This window comes from Stomoxys calcitrans, chromosome 5 (assembly GCF_963082655.1).
Source record: "Stomoxys calcitrans chromosome 5, idStoCalc2.1, whole genome shotgun sequence".
In the NCBI taxonomy this organism is placed as follows: domain Eukaryota; kingdom Metazoa; phylum Arthropoda; class Insecta; order Diptera; family Muscidae; genus Stomoxys; species Stomoxys calcitrans.
Genome location: NC_081556.1, coordinates 48683522 through 48704575, shown reverse-complemented (window position 1 = coordinate 48704575; position 21054 = coordinate 48683522).

Genomic DNA, 21054 nt, shown 5'->3' with positions numbered 1-21054 from the left:
GTTGTATTAGAACCCTACATATATTTCTCGAATATGGTGTAGATCGAACGATATGTAGATATAACTGAAACAGACCAATCTCCAGAATTATGGTCTTGGATCTATAAAGGGTTTCTCTTTGCCGAAATTTAAAATAGTCATTTGAATTAGACTTCTTCACGTCCATGTAGAAAATGGTCCAGTTCGAAGCATAGACCAATTAACTGAATTAAAGTTTTTAATTTCGATAGGATAATTTTTACCGGATTTTTATGTCATTTGTTTTATTTATATATAGCCAAAGTGGTGCGTAGCTAAAGTTCGGCCCGGTCGTACTTAATGCATTTTTGTACCCTCTACTATAGGATCCATCGGTCCAAGCTTTGATATAGCTGCCTTGTAGACCGATCTCGGATCTTAACTCTTGAGCCTTAAGAGGGCGCAATTATTACCCGATTTGGCTGAAATTTTATGTGAAGTGTAGTGTTATGATTTCCAACCACAGTGCCAAGTACGGTTTAAATCGGTTTATAACCCCATATAGCTGTCATATAAACCGATTCCGGATCTTGATTTCTTGAGCCTCTGGAGGACGCAATTCTTATTCGGTGCAACTGAAATTTTGCATAAAGTGTTTTGTTTTTTAATAGCTGTGCTAAATATGGTCTAAATCGGTTCATAAATTCATACGACTGCCATATAAACTTATCTTCAGATTTGACTTCTTGAGCCTTTAGAAGACAAAATTATCACCTGATATTGCTGAAATCATCCGTCTATAGTTTTGTTGTGACTTCCAAAAACCGTGTCAAGTATGGTTCAAATAGATCCATAACCTGATATAAGTAGCTCTCATTTTGCCCATAGAGGTTTGTATCGACTTCCAAAATAACGCTTAGTATGAGCTAAATCGGTTCATAACTTAATATAGCTTTCATATAAACCGATGGCCCGATTTACTTCTTGAGCCTCTAGAGGGCGCAATTAAAATCCGATTTGGTTGATATTTTGAACGTAGTACGGTCCATATCTGTCCAACGAACTTATCCCATGCGATCAATGGAGGAGCTAGTTTTCATATCTTATATAGCTTTCATATAAACCGATCGCCCGACTTACTTCTTGAGCCTCTAGAGGGCGCGATTAAAATCCGATTTGGTTGATATTTTGAACGTAGTACGGTCCATATCTGTCCAACGAACGATCTATGGAGGAGGGTATGTAAGATTCGGCCCGGCCGAACTTAACGGGGTTTTACCTGTTACTTATAAAATTTTACAGGAATTTTTTGAATGCTGCCAAAGTGAAAAGCATGTGGTATTGGGATTAAAGAGCAATTTTATTTTTTTATACCCATAACCGAAGGATGGGGTTATATTCATTTTATCATTCCGTTTGCAATACATGCAAATATCCATTAAGATAATTAGCTGAAATTTTCACTGTTTTTTTTTTGTCCATAGGCAGGTTAAGTTCGAAGATGGGCTATATCGGGCTATATCTTGATATGCAAATGCAAATTTGCCCAAGAAGTTGCAAGGGGCAAACTTCTCACATATCATAGTGACCTATGTTAGGCTTTTTGAAATCCGAGTTCTATATGGTTCCGATCGGTTTAATTTGGATATAGCTGCCATATAGACCAATCTCCCTATTTAACGTCATGGACCTATAAAAGGCGCATTTATTATCCGATTTCTCTGCAATTTGACACCTTGTGGTGCGTTAGGGTAGATTAGGTTAGGTTGAAAAAAGGGTGCGGATGTTAATTCGCCCCATGTCACTATGGACATACAACTGAGCCAGTAATCGGCTTGTTGTGCGCTCTAAATTCGGTGGTGCGTTAGGCTCCTCGACAATTGTTATATTTGGATATAGCTGCCAAATGGACCAATCTCTCCATTTAAGGTCTTGGACCCTTAAAAATCCCATGTGTTATCTGATTTTGTTGAAATTTAGCGCCTATTGACCTATGTTAGGCTTCTCAACATACGTGCTCAATATAGCTCCGATCGGCCCATATTTGGATATAGCTGCCATTTATATCGATATCCCCTTTTAAGTCCTTGGTTCCATAAAATCAGTGCTTTTTATCGGATTTCGCTAAAACTCTGCACAGTAAGCTGTGTTAGGCCATTCGACATCCGTGTTCAATTTGGCTCCATTGGCCTTTATTTGGATACATCTACCATAGGGACCGATCTCTTGATTTAAGGTTTTGAGCTAATAAAAAGCGCATTATTATCCGATTTCGTAAAAATTTTGCGTAGTGGCCTATGGATTTTTGACATCCGCAAACGTTTTGACCGGTTTATAATTGGGTACAGTGCAAAAAATACTAATCGGATCATATTCGGATAAAGCTGCTATGGATTCATAAGAAATGCATTTTTTCACCCGATTATGACGGAAGGTGGTTAACATCTTTAACCACGTGGTGGGTATCCAAGGTTCGTGACGGCCTAACTTAATGACGTTTTACTTGGTATGTTTTAAATTTGAAATATAACATGCGAAGGATGTATTTCTAGTACAGCTAAGCACTCTGGAATATCTGGGATATCTGGAAAGATGTAACCATTTTACAAAACGTAAAAAAAATTCAAATTTGTGCTCGAACATTTTGTATAGAAACACGTCTCTCATATAAATGAGTGCTGTCCAACTAAATTTTAGGCTCCTTGATAAGGGATCGCCTTTCTATAGCTAAGGCCGACCACTCTTCTTCGTAGAGAAGTTTTAACTGGCTGAAAACCTCACACAAATCTCAGCTAAATATTATTCCTGATATTCTCGTCGTGATTTGGAGATGATAGCAAAATGCAGATGGAACTTCAATAACAACGTTAGTTCACTCTCGGTTTTGTCAAAAGATGTAAGTCTTGACTTTTGATTTTTTTTTAATGGTTTCTACTTTTTTTCTTCCGTTTTTGTGTTTTTTAGTTTCTTTCCTTTCGCATATACAAATGTATGCACATACACATACATATAAGTAAGTGCACTTGCCACAATTCGTTTAACAGCATGACTGCAGTAGCATCAGTGTGGTGTATGTGCGCGGGTCGAAGTCGTGCTGAAGGCCCAGATGTCTATAATTTTTGTTGTAGTTATTGCATTAATATCACAGAAGAAGAGTGTGATGTTGTTTTCGCTGTAGTTTCTTGCTCTCATTGATGCTATTATTGTTTTTCTTATTACTCAGGCCATGACAATGAGATACCAACATGACGATACATGAATGGTATGGGTGAATGATGAGAGCAAGCAATTGTTCGTTGGAATGTTATTTTGAGCACACGCTGCTTGGTTGTTTTTCCAGTGGTTAGCTGCAAGCTGTCTTTTGGTTTTGTTTACTTCCATATCATGGGCAATGCTGAAAAACAATTTGACTTTTCTTTGTCATTATAACACAATCGCTTTGGAGGATGGTTTACACGGCCAAGGAATTTAGATAATGTGGCATACTTTTAGGCGATATTTTTTTAATAGAGAGAATATGGAAGGTGTTAGGAACATTTTTATAATCAATGGTATCAAAAATAAACAAAGTCAAGTAGATTAATTTAAGCCCATCTAGATTTATTCAATGCTAGTGTTAAGTTAGGTTAGGTTTAAGTGTCAGTCTGCCATCAGACTCACTTAGATGTTTTCGTTCATTGTGATACCACAGGAAAAGAAGAAGGAAGATGCCTTCTAGTTCCTACCGTTGAATCATCTGAATCGCTTTAAAAAGCCCGATAACTTGCAAAAGTTCACATCCGCTAAATCAGACAGGTTCTCAAAGAAATGAGAACCTTAAGTGGAAAATAGAACCTTCTGACTGCTGGTGCGGTACACACACAAAGAAGGTGTTCTATAGTCTCTTCTTCTTCGATGTCTTTACATCTTCTGTAAAAGTCTTTGCTGGCAACCTTCAGTCTGTCAGCATGTTTTCCGATTAGACAGTGACCTGTCATGACGGACAATGACTGAGACATCTGTTCTAGCCACTAACAGCAAAGCGGTAGACCTCTTCGAGTCTAGATTAGGCCACATAGTTTTGGAATGCTTACAGCCCCCTCTTTGTGACCATCTATCATTAGTTGTCCTTCGGTCTGGTTATGAAAACTTAACTTACGTGTCGCTTGAGGCATACCCACAAATTGCAGTATCCCTGGAATGTGTAGGGTAGTTCCTAGTCTCGCAAGCTCTTCCGGTTTAGAATTTTCTGGGACATCTCTGTGGCCCGGCACCCAGAACAGGTGAATTTTGAACTGTTCCGCCATCTCCGCGAGAGATTTGCGACAGTGGAGGGCGGTTTTTGTGTTAAGAAATACGTTCTACAGGGATTAAATGGCTGCCTGGCTGTCTGAAAAGATGTTTATGCCAATCGTCGTAATGACATTAGCCGTTCCACTACATCCTTAATTGCAAGAATCTCCGCTTGATACACACTGCAGTGGTCGGGTAACATTTTCGATATGAAAAGTTCTAGATCTTAAGAGTACACCCCAAAGCCTACCTGGTCGTCTAGTTTGGAACCAAATGTATAGAAGTCTAGGTAACTTCTATTACCAGGGATATCGTTGTTCCAATCGGTTCTATCAGGAATAGTGGTACAGTACTTTTTATCAAAAAAACAGCTCAGATAGGGTGTAATCCATACTGCCTGGAACATCGGAGTCTTTACAAGGCGCAATGTTTGTCCGAATCTTGTGAAATTTTGCATGCAGTATTCTATTACGACTTCAACACCTGTGCCCATTACGTACCAAGACTTTCTATAACCTGACTATAATCCGGCCTCTCAATAATCATTGTTCGTTTTCTAGAAGTTTTAATTTTTGTTGGTTTGATAGGAGATTGATTTGTAGAGTAATATTATGCCCATCAATTAATTTTATTTTGCATAATTTTCAGCAGAATCCATGGTGGTGGGTTCCCAAGATTAGTCCCGGGCGAACTTAGCCCGTTTTCACTTTTTTGATTGTTTCCAAACTTACAGAAAAAGATTTTCCAGTAGAGGTGCTAGTTGCGTTTGAGGGCAATCTTGAGGAGTTCATACTACAAACAGGGTATCGAAGTCATTGAAAATCTCTGAAAAATGTGTGTCTAGCCAAAAGACGATTATGTTGAGAAATAATGAAAAATTTTCGCAAGTGTGTTGTGTTTTGTTTATTCGATGGGATACTCGTAAGAAGACGTTAAAGCTGATTTTTATACCCTACACCAAAGGATGGGAAATATTCGTCTAAGACCCCATAATGCATATATATTCTTGATCGTCATGACATTTTAGGTTGAACTAGCCATGTCTGTCCGTCCGACCGTCTGTCCTTTCGTCCATCCGTCAGTCTGTCGAAAGCATGTTAACTTTCGAAGGAGTAAAGGTAGCCGCTTGAAATTTTGCTCAAAATTCTTCTTATTAGTGTAGGTCAGTTGGTATTGTAAATGGGCCATATCGGTCCATGTTTTTATATAGCTGCCATATTAACCCATTTTGGGTCCTGACTTCTTGAGCTTTTAGTATGGCCCAAATCGGTTCATAACCTGATATAGGTGCTATATAAACCGTTCTTGGATCTTAACTTATTGAGCCTCTAGACGGCGCATTTCTTGTCCGATTTGACTGAAAAATTTCACGTGTTGTTTTTGTATCACTTCCAACAACAATGCAAAGTATGGTTTAAATCGGTCCATAACCTGATATAGCTGCCATATAAACCTATCTTGGATCTTGACTTCTTGAGCCTCTAGAGGGCGTAATTCCAATCCGATTTGGCTGAAATTTTGCACGTAGTGTTTTGATATAACTTCCAAGAAATGTGCTAAGTATGGTTTTAATCGGTTCATAACCTGGTATAGGTGCCATATAAACCGATCTAGGGTCTTGACTTCTTGAGCTTTTAGAAGGCGCAATTCCTATCCGATTTGGCTGTAATTTTGCATGTGGCGTTTTGGTATCACTTTCAACATTTGTGCGAAGTATGGCCCAAATCGGTTCATAACCTGATATAGCTGCCATATAAACCGATCTTGGGTCTTGACTTCTTCAGCCTCTAGAGGGCGCAATTCTTGTCCGATTTGACTGATATTTTGCACAAAGTGTTTTGATATCACTTTCAACAACTGTGCGAAATATGGTTCTAATCGGTCCATAACCTGATATAGCTGCCATATAAAACGATCTTGGGTCTTGACTTCTTGAGTCTCTCGAGGGCGCAATTCTCATCCGATTTGGCACAAATTTTGTACAACGGCTCCTCCCATGGCCTTCAATATTACGTGTGTAATATGGTCAGAATCGATCTATAGCTTGATACAGCCCCCATATAAACCGGACTCCCGATTTTGCTTTTTGAGTCCCGCATCGGACTATAACTTGATATAGCTCCTCCTCCTTCCCCTTCTCCTTTTCCTTCTCCTTCTCCTTCTCCTCCGATCTTATTCATTATTGTTTGTTTGTCTAAAAAGAGTTACTGTGCAAAGAGCTCGATAGATTCGATTCATGGTGGAGGGTATATAAGATTCGGCCCGGCTGAACTTAGCACGCTTTTACATGTTATGGTTAGACACGATCTAGGCTCACTGTTATCATTGACGTTTGTTTTATTGTGATATAACATATGCTGTTATTGAAAATCGGTTCTGCCATTTTCGAAGCGGTTTATAATATTTTTAATAATCTTCGCCATAGGATGTGGGTATACTAATTTCGTTATTCCGTGTATAACACCCCGAAATATTCGTCTAAGTCCCAATTAGGGGAATATATTCTTGATCGTCGATCTAGCAATGTCCGTCCGTCTGTCGAAACCACACCAACTTTCGAAGTAGCAAAGCTAGGAGCCCGAAATTTTGCGTTTATTCGCATAAACGCAAAATTTCGCAAAATAGATACTTCTTACTAATGTAAGTCGGTTGGGATTGCGAATGGGCCAAAATAGTCCAGGATTTGATATAGCTCCCAAATAAGCCGTTCTTCCGAATATATTTCTTGAGTTTCTAGGGGACGTAATTCCTATCCGATTTGCGTAAAATTTTACAAGAGGACTTTTTCTATGAACTCCAATAGATGAGTCATGTATGCTTCTAATCGGTTCAAACCCTGATATAGTATCCACATAAACCCATCTTCTGAATATACTTCTTGAGCCTCTAGAGGGCGCAATTCTTATCGAAGCATATACAAAATTCATAGTCATTTCTTATTATGACCTCCCATTATCCTTTTTAGTTTCTACATATGAAGAGAAACCGTCCAAAGAACTTGTTTTGGCTATAAAGGTATACCGGGCAAAGAACTTGACAAATACGATCCAAGGGTTTATAAAATTCAACTCGGCCGAACTCTTTACGTTTTGTTTCGATTTGCAGTTTTCTCTCATAAATGGTTTTGAATATTTTAGGTATTTCCAGTTAGTTAAAAACATAAAAATTTTCTACAAGCCCCTCGTATCACCATGATGATAGCAAAATACCATACTCAATTTCGACGTTGTATAAGACCACAACACAATACAATTGCAGTGCTAAGAGATATTTCCCACCATTAAAAGAAACTGCACTGAACAAAGAAGGCCACATTGGAGAAAAAGCATTGAAAGTTGTTGATATATTTGATATTTTTATTAATGAAATAAAATTTGGGGGATTTTCGACCAACATCCTTTACCATGAACCATGGTTTTAAACCCCCAGGTCAGCAACATGGATACGCTGCAGCATCCTGAAAGCGGATTACCCAAGAGAACGCACATGACTCGCATGTTATTTTTTGGCCAAATGAAAGACAATGAATTAACACCAAAACAATGGCCAACAAGTAACAATACCGAGGACAAAATAATGTTTCCACATTTGTTTTGGTTGCTCAATGCCATGCATGGTCTGGGGTTTTTGCTTGCTCATGAAAGTAATTGCATTTATAGCATTGCATTTGAGTTTCCGTTCTTTGACTTAAATGGATGTTGGGGAATAATTATTCTTCTATGGAGGGAGAAATGCTATATGGGATTGCCAAATAATCTCGTTTTGATAGTTTGCCCTGCGAAAAAGAGCAATGAATGAAATGAAAACCAACAGGGACAGGAGAGCGGAAAAGAGATTTTAAATATATAATGGATTAGAATTTACAAAGCTTTGAAGAAAATATATTTCAAGGCCCTATTATGGCAGATTTTTATCTCTTAGAACTTTCTGTGTGACATCAAAATTTGTCTCTACTTTCCTGAAAACGTTTTTATGAATTGTGAAGTTCTTTAATTAGCATCGAATTTTGATTTTAGATCTAATAAAATCTTCAATGAACCAAAACACCTCATGTATGCACACATACACACACAAAGACATCAGCTATATTGTGCATATGTATGTATGGCTTAAGCTCAATTGGATAAAGTCATCACAGATTTTGTTAACACACTTGAAACAAGTTTTACGTTTCAACTTTATGATGACAATCTCTCCGCCTCTCTTGCTCTTCCCTTTCCTCAATGAACTATAAGACAAACTAAAAGAACAAAGGTTTGCAACGACATGCCTGTATATGTGGCTGTGTATGACAGTATGCTGTGATTGAGGTTGTAAATCTTTTTTTGGTGCTGGCTGCAGTTTTGAACACACATTCCATTTCATTTACACTTTCATGTCAAAGTTGCAAACAGGAATCTATGGAATTTCCACCATAGAACCTTTGAACAACACAATCTTTGCCATGTGCCGTGTAAATTGTGAATGTGTTTATTCGTTCGGCATCGTATAGATGTAGGAGGTAAAGCTAGTTCTGGATGTTCTATAGTATGCCCTTGTTGTAAGTAGTTGGCAAAAATGCCATCGTATGGCATGAACTTTATGATGTTATAAGCAGAAGTTATGTCATAAACTTCATGAACAATAAAAACTGTTGATTTCTAGTTTTCACAACTTTATGCTCTGGGAAATAACATTGTTGGCTTTGTTATCCTTGTGATGGATGTTGGCGTAAAGGAGAGTAAAAGTTGATGACATACTTGGTGAAAAAGGAGGGACAGAAACTTAAATCTTATGAGGTGTTGAGTTGAAATTTCAATAATTCCAAAACATTATTATTTATTGATTTATATTTTTAATATCAACCACCATAGGATGGTAGGGCAGAGGACAAAACATTTGCAGCTACCAAAGAAATTAAAAAAAAAAAAAAAGAAAAAAGGCATTAAGTTCGGCCGGGCTGAACTTTGGATACCCACCACCTCGGGTATATATGTAAACACAATTTCGTCACAATCCGATGAAAATTGGATAACTTATGCACCCAAATTCGGCACGGACATTGAGTGGCCTTATAAATTTTAGTCACTGTTGAATAAATATAGTCCGATCTAAACCATATTTAATCAGATGTTGGTAGGCCTAAAACTACTCACTGTTTCAAATTTAAGCGAAATCGGTTAAAAAAAAGCTTTTATGGGCTTTAGACCCCTTATCGGGAGATCGGTCTATATAGCAGCTATATCTAAATATATTCCTATCTGAACTATATTTAAGTCAGATATTGGTCGGCCTAAGAATACTCACTGTTTCAAATTTCAGCGAAATCGGATCCTTTATCGGCAGATCAGTCTATATGGCAGCTAAATCTAAATATAGTCCGATCTGAACCATATTTGGGTCAGATGTTAAGAGGCGTAAAACTACTCAATGTATGAAATTTCAGCGAAATCGGTTAAAAAATAAAGCTGTTATATGCTTTGGACCCTCTATCTGGGGATCAGTCTATATGGCAGCTATATCTAAATATAGTCCGATCTAAACCATATTTGGGTCCTACAGGGTGGCTGATGAAAGCCGCTACCAAAAAAAAATGTAATAACTTTTTTTCTATTTAATAATAATAATTTAATAATTAATTTAATTAATTAATTAATTAATTTAATTAATAATAATTTAATAATTAATTTAATAATTTAATTTAACATGAATAAAAGAAAAATGTATTCCATACACCGAAAAAAAAATGTAGCAATATTCATCATTGTAGCAATATTCATCAGCCACCCTGTATGTTAGGAGGCCTAAAAATACTCACTGTTTCAAATTTTAGCGAAATCAGTTTAAACAAGTAAAAGCGTGCTAAGTTCGGCCGGGCCGAATCTTATATACCCTTCACCATGGATCGCATTTGTCGTGTTCTTTTCCCGGCATCTCTTCTTAGGCAAAACAGGATATAAGAAAAGATTTGCTCTGCGATTAGAGCGATATTAAGATATGGTCCGGTTTGCACCACAATTAAATTATATTTATGTTGGAGACCTGTGTAAAATGTCAGCCAATTCGAATAAGAATTGCGCTTATTGTGGGCTCAAGAAGTAAAATAGAGAGATCGATTTATATGGGAGCTGTATCGGGCTATAGACTGATTCAGACCATAATAAACACGTATGGTAATGGTCATGAGAGAATCCGTCGTACAAAATTTCATTCAAATCGGATAAGAATTGCGCCTTCTAGAGTTTCAATAAGTCAAGACCCAAGATCGGTTTATATGGCAGCTATATCAGGTTAGGAACCGATTTGAACCATACTTGGCACAGTTGTTAGATATCATAACAAAATACTACGTGCCAAAATTCATTCCAATCGGATAAGAATTGCGCCCTCTAGAGGCTCAAGAAGTCAAGACCCAAGATCGGTTTATATGGCAGCTATATCAGGTTATGAACCGATTTGAACCATACTTGGCACAGTTATTGGATATCAAAAGAAAACACGTCGTGCAAAATTTCATTCCTATCGGATAAGAATTGCGCACTCTAGGGGCTCAAGAAGTCAAGACCCAAGATCGGTTTAAATGGCAGCTATATCAGGTTATGAACCGATTTGAACCATACTTGGCACAATTGTTGGATATCATAACAAAACACGTAGTGCAAAATTTCATCCCAATCGGATAAGAATTGCGCCCTCTAGAGCCTCAAGAAGTCAAGACCCAAGATCGGTTTATATGGCAGCTATATCAAAACATAGACCGATATGGCCCATTTACAATACCAACCGACCTACACTAATAAGAAGTATTTGTGCAAAATTTCAAGCGGCTAGCTTTACTCCTTCGGAAGTTAGCGTGCTTTCGACAGACAGACGGACGGACGGACAGACGGACGGACATGGCTAGATCGACATAAAATTTCACGACGATCAAGAATATATATACTTTATGGGGTCTAAGACGAATATTTCGAATAGTAACAATCAGAATGACGAAATTAGTATACCCCATATCTTATGGTGGAGGGTATAAAAATAAAGCTTTTATTGGCTTCATACCCTTTATCGAGAGATCGGTATATATAGCAACTATATATAAATATAGTCTGATATGGACCATAATTGGGTCAGATGTCGGCAGGCCTAAAACTACTCACTGTCGAGTTCTCTTCCCGGCATCTCTTCTTAGGCAAAACAGGATATAAGAAAAGATTTGCTCTGCTATTAGAGCGATATCAAGATATGGTCCTGTTTGGACCACAATTAAATTATATGTTGGAGACCTGTGTAAAATGTCAGCCAATTCGAATAAGAATTGCGCTCTTTGTGAGCTCAAAAAGTAAAATAGAGAGATCAATTTATATGGGAGCTGTATCGGGCTATGGTCCGATTCAGATCATAATAAACACGTATGTTGATGGTCATGAGAGAATCCGTCGTACAAAATTTCAGGCAAATCGGATAATAATTGCGACTTCTAGAGGCTCAAGAAGTCAAGATCCCAGATCGGTTTATATGGCAGCTATATCAGGTTATGAACCGACTTGTACTTTATTTGCCATAGTTGTTGAAAGTAACAATAAAAAACGTCTTGCGAAATTTCAGCCAAATCGGATAGGAATTGCGCCGTCTAGAAGCTCAAGAAGTCAAGTCCCCAGATCTGTTTATATGACAGCTATATCAGGTTATGAACCGATTTTTACCATATTTGGCACAGTTGTTGGATATCATAACAAAATACTACGTGCCAAAATTCATTCAAATCGGATAGGAATTGCGCCTTCTAGAGGCTCAAGAAGTCAAGACCCAAGATCGGTTTATATGGCAGCTATATCAGGTTATGAACCGATTTGAACCATACTTGGCACAATTGTTGGATATCATAACAAAACACGTAGTGCAAAATTTCATCCCAATCGGATAAGAATTGCGCCCTCTAGAGCCTCAAGAAGTCAAGACCCAAGATTGGTTTATATGGCAGCTATATTAAAACATAGACCGATATGGCCCATTTACAATACCAACCGACCTACACTAATAAGAAGTATTGGTCAAAATTTCAAGCGGCTAGCTTTACTCCTTCGGAAGTTAGCGTGCTTTCGACAGACAGACGGACGGACGGACGGACGGACGGACATGGCTAGATCGACATAAAATGTCGCGACGATCAAGAATATATATACTTTATGGGGTCTCAGACGAATATTTCGAGTAGTTACAAACAGAATGACGAAATTAGTATACCCCCCATCTTATGGTGGAGGGTATAAAAATGAAGCTATTATAGGCTTTGGACCCTTTATCTGGCGATCAGTCTATATGCCAGCTATACCTGAATTTAGTCCGATTTGATCCATATTAAGGTCAGATATCAGGAAGCTTGTATAAGAGTTCTACGGACCTGAATCATATATAATCCAGACCAGCCCTTTAGTGGAATTTGAAGAAAATAGGATGATTAGTACATCCACGGTGTAGTGTATCCAAAGTTTTTCATGTCATTTTACAACCTCCACCACAGGATGGGGGTTTACTAATTCAGTCATTCCGTTTGTAACACCTCGAAATATGCGTTTAAGACCCCATAAAATATATATATTCTTGATCTTCATGACATTTTAAGTCGATCAAGTCATGTCCGCCCGTCCGTCTGTCTATCGAAAGCACCATTTAAACTGGTCTGGGATCTTGACTTCTTGAGCCGCTAGATGGCACAAGTCATATCTGATTTGGCTGAAATTTTGCATGAGGTGTTAAGTTATAACTTCCAACAACTGTGTCACATATAGTTCAAATCGGTCTATAACCAGATTTAGCTGTCATATAAACCTATCTGGGGTCTTGACTTCATGAGTATCTAAAAGACGCAATTTCTATCCGATTTGGCTGAAATTTTGCATGAGGTGTTTTATTACGACTTCCAACGATTGTGCCACATATGGTTCAAATCGGTCCATAATCTGATATAGCTGCCAAATGAACCGATCTTGGGTCTTGACATCTTGAGCCACTATAGGATGCAATTCCAATCCGATTTGGCTGAAATTTTGCACGAGGTGTTTTATTACGTGGCAACAATTGTGCCACATATGGTTCATATCGGTCCATAATCTGATAAAGCTGTCATACAAACCGATTTTGAATCGGGACTTCTTGGGCCACTAGAGGGCGCTAATATTATCCGATTTATCTGAAATTTTGCATGAGGTGTTTTGTTATGACTTTCAACAACTGTGCTAAGAATAGTTGAAGTCGGTCCATAACCTGATGTAGCTGCCATATAAACCGACATGGGATCTTGACTTCTTCGGCCACTAATGGGCGCAAGTAATATCCAATTTGGCTGAAATTTTGTACAATGGCTTCTCCCATGACATTTAACACACGTGTCGAATATGACATGAATCGGTTTATATCCAAATACAGTTGCCCTACAAACCGGCCTCCCTATTTTACTTCTTCAGCACCTAAAGTGCGCAATTCTTACTAGATTTGGATGAAATTTTACACAATGACATCTACAATGGTCTCCAAAATTCAATTCAATTATGGTTCGAAATGAACCATAACTTGATATTGTTCCAATAACATGGCAATTCTTTTCTTTTATTCTTTGTTTGCCTAAAAAGAGATACCGTGGAAAGAGCTCGACAAATGCGATCCATGGTGGAGGGTATATTAGATTCGGCCCGGCCGTACTTTGCACGCTTTTACTTGTTTTCGTTTATCTTTGTTCACACAAGGGTAGAGGAAATGAAATCCACCGCAGCATAGTACCTGGTACAGCGGCAAAAACTTGGAAAAAACGCATCCTTTTTGCTTCGGCTACCAGGTATCACCGTTCGATTATAGACGGATACCCCTGACTACAAACCATAGAACGTCAACGTGGCTGCATAACACCCTGACGTTTGGGTACCCTTTACAGTGGAGCATCGATGCCATCTGTAGCAGGAGGGAGAGATGATAGTCCCATGCGTAAGAAGATTCCATTTAAATCCCTACTGTTCGAGAATGACATTTGGTTCCACTGTTTCTCTAGCGATCGCGTGTGGGGTAGAAGCTGGTGACCAATCGACAATCGCAATGTTCGATATTTTCGATATTTCTTTTAATGAATATCGATAGTATCGATACTGTCGTTAATTTTCCATCAAATATGTTTCATACAAAAATGAGAAGTAACCAGTAAGGAAAGGCAAAAGTCGGGCGGGGGCGACTATATAATACCCTACACCACCGATAATATGTACTTTGTTCAATACATGGAACCTATGTTGAAATCTATTCACACTTTAATTTTGCATACCTATTGAAATATTAAATAGAAATTTGTAAGATTTTCTTAAGCTACTAAAGGGCCATATCGGATGAAAGATATATGTCGGAACTATATCTAAATCTGGATCGACTTTGATGAAATTTTTCACACGTATTGGGACGTTAAATAAAATGTCTCGTGCGAAATTTTGTAAAGATCGGACAAAAATTGTGGCTTCTTCGGTCTTAAAACCCCATATCGGATGAAAGATATATATGGGAGTTATATCTGAATCTGGACCGATTTTGACAAATGTTATAATACCCCGTACCACAGTGGTGGTGTAGGGTATAAAAATCAGGAAATCAATTCATAGAAGTAAAGTCAAGGCTTATACAGAATGCAACCAAATTTGATTAGTCAGTTTGAAGTCATAAAGGAAATCATTGTACAAAATTTTAACCCAATCGTATGAAAATTGCGCCCTCTATAGGCGCATTTTATCTTATCGTATCCATTAAGGGTCGGATCGTTTATTTTTCTTCAATTTTGTAGAAAAGTTAACTGCCGATAGTATCAATAGCAAAAATTTCAATCGGTTTTCAGACATAAAATAAAATATCGATAGCATCGATAATATTGTACTACGGTATTTTGCCAGCTCTAGTGTGGGGACAGTACTATAGGTGAAGGAAAATCTCATTATTTCTCTGCTGTGAGGAGTTAGCTTTAGGTCACAGCAAAACAATTTTGCAAATCGGATCACATATGAAGATTTGGCAGCCCCAAAATTTTTACGAAATTCCGAGGTGCCCATCTTTAGGGACCTGCTAAGAGACGCCTCGACGTCTCGATAACACCTCAACTCTAACCATTTCGAATTCCAAAGAACTATCTCTATACGTAGGCGCCCGCCCCGGTAGCCGAGTTGGTAGCGTGCTTGGATTGCTAGTGTGGGGTCATGGGTTTGATTCCCACACGAGGCCTTGGTCTTTTGCTAATGTCTGTAAAGAACTACCACTTTAACCTAACCTATCTCCTCCCATACTTAAATTGCTGATTTTTTCCTATTTGTTCGATTCTATTCTAGAGTGCGTCGGAATTTTAAGTGGCTAAAAGAGGGTTTAGCCTCAACGTTGCGGCAAGATTGTAACCTCAGTAGTGGTTTTCGTTCTCTATCTTCAAAGCTTTGAGTACCATTATGTTCTGACCGACCGGCGTGTAAGTTATTGGGGTTTTTTTCCTGAGTCGATTGGCTCCTCAGGCTTCCTTCCAGTGACTTTCATTTGAGTCCCTTCATGTTTGTTTGGGGTGTTGTTTGGGAGTGGGGCGATCTCCACACACTTGGCCCAGAATCTGAATGCTAAATTTGTACCTAACTCATATTTGAGAAATCCGGTGTTGACGTTATTGCGGTCTCTGAGACATGGTTTCAACCAGATTATGGGAATAGACTGGTATCCATAGATGGTTATAGGTTTTTAAGATCCGATCGGAATGGCAGAGGTCACATCCATTTCACATCCATTGCTTCGTCTAGTTCAACAGACAAAGTTGAATATATTTTTGCCGAACTTCACTGTTTGCGTAGAAAAGTTCTGTAGTCGTAAATTTCAAGAAGCATTGAACACGAAAGGTACTTGGACACATATTAAGTCAATTGGAATAGGAAGTGATAATGCATCAATTGATAGACATGTTGATTTAGATGAGATTAATAGGAGTTTCTTAAACATATCTTTTCGTAAGCCAAACGTACATTTCTACGACAGTGAATTTAGTAACGTAAACCATAGTAGTAACAACACCTCACCAGACCTACGTTTTGATCTTGGGCGTTTTGAACAAAGCGATATGCCATTGGTTCTGATGGTATTGACCCAAGGTTTTTTAGGATAATTCTACTCTTTATTCTTCCGTATATGTGCCATCTTATTAACAATATTATTTTAAGGAGTTGCTATCCACAGTCTTGGAAACGGGCAAGGATAGTCCCAATACCCAAGAATAACCAGTAATTTAGGCCAATAGCAATACTTTCATACGTCTCTAAGATATTTGAGACTCTAGTCAACCGGAAAATATCAGAATATATTGCGAATAATTCGCTGCTAACAGATTTTCAATCTGGTTTCCGGCCAAAGCACAGTTGCACTACTGCAATTTGAAAGTAGTTGAAGATGTAAGGAGTGATATTGACAGCGATAAAGTAACCTTTCTTGTTCTTTTAGATCATTCGAAAGCATTTGATTCCGTTGATCCCAATATACTTTGCCTTAAACTGAAACATTTATTTAAATTTTCTGAAAGAAGAACGGATTTTATATATTCCTATCTTTCGAATAGAAGCCAATCGGTATGTGTTAATAGCCGGTGTTCTAGTTATCTTCCAGTCTCAAGAGGTGTTCCACAGAGGTCTGTATTGGGCCCACTCATTTTTTTCTTTATAAAGCAATGACCTTCCTGGACAGTTCCGCAACTGTGGTATTCATATGTATGCCGACGACGTACAGCTGTATATGAGCTCCGCCATCGAGAGGCTGATCGATGGCGTACTTCGACTAAATAATGACTTGGATAGGATAAACACATGGGCAAACGCTAACGGACTATTTTTGAATCCAACAAAGTCAAAGTGCCTTGTAATTGGTAGGAATCGGGTGACAATGCCGCCTAATCTTGATGTGGAAATTGCTGGAGCCCCAATTGAGATTGTTTCATCTGCAAGAAACCTTGGTTTGGAGTTTGATGATAGACTTTCATGGAAGAATCATGTCAGTATGACAGTGGGCAGGACCTACGGCGTTTTACTAAACTTATATATCAGTCGACAGTATACCCTTTTGTCAATAAGAATGCTTTTGGCTAGGACATTTATTCTGCCAAAACTATTATACTCTTGCGAGATTTTTACACGTGGCTTTTAACGATGTCGGGAGATACATTTTTGGTTTGCGGGTATCTGATTTTGCCAGACAAGTATATGGTGTCTCATTTAACTCGTTCCTTAAGATACGTTCGTTGCAAATGATTCACAAGATAATTTATACCAATGAACCGTCATATCTGGCTTCTGTACTGCGTTTTCCCAACTCTACAAGAGGTAAACAAGTAATACAAATACGTCATCAATATCGTGTATCTGAACAACAGTTCTTTCTTAATGCTATACGTCTCTGTAATAATCTTCCCAATAGTATTCAAATTATAAGTAATGAACGACAGTTTTAAATCTTTGATTTATAATCATTTTAATTAATTATTTGTTTTTGTTTTTTTATAGCTATTTATTAATTTATTTTATCAGTAACTTTGACTAAATTTTAAATATTTTGTACCAATTATTGTTCTATTTAAATGAAACTATTGAACTCATTGTATTTATCAATTTTTTTATCATAATAAAATACAAATACATGAAACTATTATTTGAGTTCCATATTACCCCTTTTGGATTTCTATTTAGTTTGGGTGGAGGTTTATCCCCCCAGAGACGTTGTGTCAATTGTTGATATCAAATTTGTGTTCATATCTTGAATTCCTTTGGTTTTCCTTAACCACAGTCAATGCCGATTTTAGTTAATTTCTTTGATCTTATCTTAATTTAAAATTTTTTTCATGCTTTATTTGAACACCCTCTCAATTTACTTTCAAATATCATCACTTGAAGTATTTCCACAGGTAAAAGGAGAAAGTTGGAGATTTTTAATTTTCTAAATTTGTTCAGATACACGTTTATTTAACTGATTAAATTTTCTGCAAACATTTCAGTTCCTCTTGATTAATTATTTTTAGTGGTTTGAAAAATTAAAAATAGGCAGAGTTGCAAACAATTTCAGAATTTTTAGTTTCATTTGACTACATTTCTGCTATTGAAAATTACATATTTTATAAAGGGGCATTAGACAAGCCAAATATGAAATATATGAGAAAATTTCTAAACTTTCAACGTTAAGACCAATGACTACAAACAAGCTAAGTTCGGGCGGGCCGAATCCTGGGAAGCCACCACCATAGATTCTTCTAAAAATTATAACATATGAATATAGTTGAAGGCTACTTGTGTACTTTAAGTAGCAAGAAGAAGTTAAATAGGAAGAACGGATAATATATTGTAGGAGCTGTATCATGCTATAGACCGATTCAGACCATATTTAGCTCGTATGTTGAAGTTCACGGGAGAATCCGTTGTACAAAATTTTAGACAAATCGGATAATAATTATTCCCTCTAGAGGCTCAAGAACTCAAAATCCAAGATCAGTTTATTATATGACGGCTATATCAAGTTATGGACCGATTAGAACCATACTAAGTGCAGTTGCTGGAAGTCATAACCAAATACGTGATGCCAAATTTCAGCCAAATCGGATAGGAATTGAGCCCTCTAGAGGCTCAGGAATTAAATAGGGAGAGAGGTTTATATGGGAGCTGTATCAGGCTATAGACTGAAGGTTGAAGGTTGTAGGAGAAGCCGTTGTACAAAATGTTAGCCAAATCGGATAATAATTACGCTCTCTAGAGGATTAAGAAGTCAAGATCCCAGATCGGTTTATATGACAGCTATATCAGACTATGGACTGATGTGAACGGTACTTAACACAGTTACAAATCGTAAAAAAACACGTAGTGCCAAATTTCAATCAAATCGGATAGGAATTGCGCTCTCTAGAGACTCAAGAAGTCAAGATCCCAGATCGGTTTGTATTGGGTTGCCCAAAAAGTAATTGCGGATTTTTCATATAGTCGGCGTTGACAAATTCTTTCACAGCTTGTAACTCTGTAATTGCATTCTTTCTTCTGTTAGTTATCAGCTGTTACTTTTAGCTTGCTTTAGAAAAAAGTGTAAAAAAAGTATATTTGATTAAAGTTTATTCTAAGTTTTATTAAAAATGTATTTACTTTCTTTTAAAAAATCCACAATTACTTTTTGGGCAACCCAATATTACAGCTATATAATATTAAGGACCGATTTCCACCATACTTAGCACAGTCATAACGAAACACTTCATGCCAAATTTCAGCCAAATCGGATAGGAATTGCGCTTTCTAGAGACTCAAGATATCAAAATCCAAGATCGGTTTATATGGCAGCTATATCAATACATGGACCCATATGGCCCATTTACAATCCCAAAGGACCTACACTCATAGGAGGCATTTGTGCAAAATTTCAAGCGGCTAGCTTTACTCCTTCGAAAGTTAGTGTGCTTTCGACAGACAGACGGTCGGACGGACGGACATGGCTAGATCGACTTAAAATCTCCCGTCGATTAAGAATATATGTACCTTTGGGGTCTTAGACGAATATTTCGAGAATTTACAAACAGAATGACGAAATTAGTATACCCCTATCCTATGGTAGAGGGTACTAACAACATCCGTGCTACTTACAACATCTTTAATCTTTACCGTGCTACTTACAACATCTTTAATTGTTTTCTAAGTCACGCCCCTTAGTTGCTTCATGTCTGGTATTGTGTCCCCATCCAAGTGCAGGTATTTGTGACATGGGAAATGCTCCAACGTTTCATCATATTCACGCATGCTCTACACATTCTATCGCTTGCCGCACCGATTTCACATAAGTGAGCTCGTAGTCCTGTGATACCGAAAGCTTTCTAAACCTCCTTCCCACTTCCTTTCAGTAATAGCCTTGTCTTCTCACGATCTGGATCTCCTCATAGGATTTCGCCGTTCTACCGACCGTTTTGCTGTTCCACAGGGTTACATGCGCATTCGTCGCCCGTGCCCTTAACTCGGACTACGTCGAGTCCGAGTTTATTAACGGCAGCCTGGATCTCCCCATAGTATTTTCGCAGTTCTACCGACCGTTTTGCTGTTCCACAGGGTTACATGCGCATTCGTCGCCCATGCCCTTAACTCGGACTACGTCGAGTCCCGGCCCGGCACCCAAACGATGCGGATTTTGCCACTCTCAGAGCGGGCGTTAGTGTCCTTCTTATACTACAAGACTGTTCGTAATCTTAACGTCCTGGTTGTTGTTGCCGTTATGACTTGTTTACTGTCCGTAAAAATGTTCATACTTGACGTTCTCGTGTTAACAACTCACCACCTCTCGTATTCCGTGATCGCCAGGATCTCCGCCTGCAGGACCGTATTATGGTCAGGCAGTCTAAAACAGATCTCAGTCCCTGGGTTCTCAATGTAGACCCCCAGGCCAACTCTGTCCTCTAGTTTTGATCCATCCGTGTAACATGATCTTCCAGATGGATATACTATGGTGGTGGTAGTAAATACGCCGGGACCTCTACTAAATTTCCCATGAACATTCCATTAAGGAACAGGGGATACTTCTGTCATATCAATAAGTGCTAGTCCAATTACTCTTTAAGCTCAATGATAATTGGCCTTCCTTTTTATTGTCGAGTCCGAACGGCGTACCGAATAGCTACAGCACTTTGTAGAGATGTTTTAACATGGCTGGATACATCACAAATGTAGCCAGCATTAGTAAGGGGAAGCCACTGCTGAAAAATTTTCCGATTTTCACGCCAGGATTTGAACTCAGGCGTTCGGCGTCATAGGCGGACATGCTAACCTATGAGCCACGGTGGCCTCCGGGACT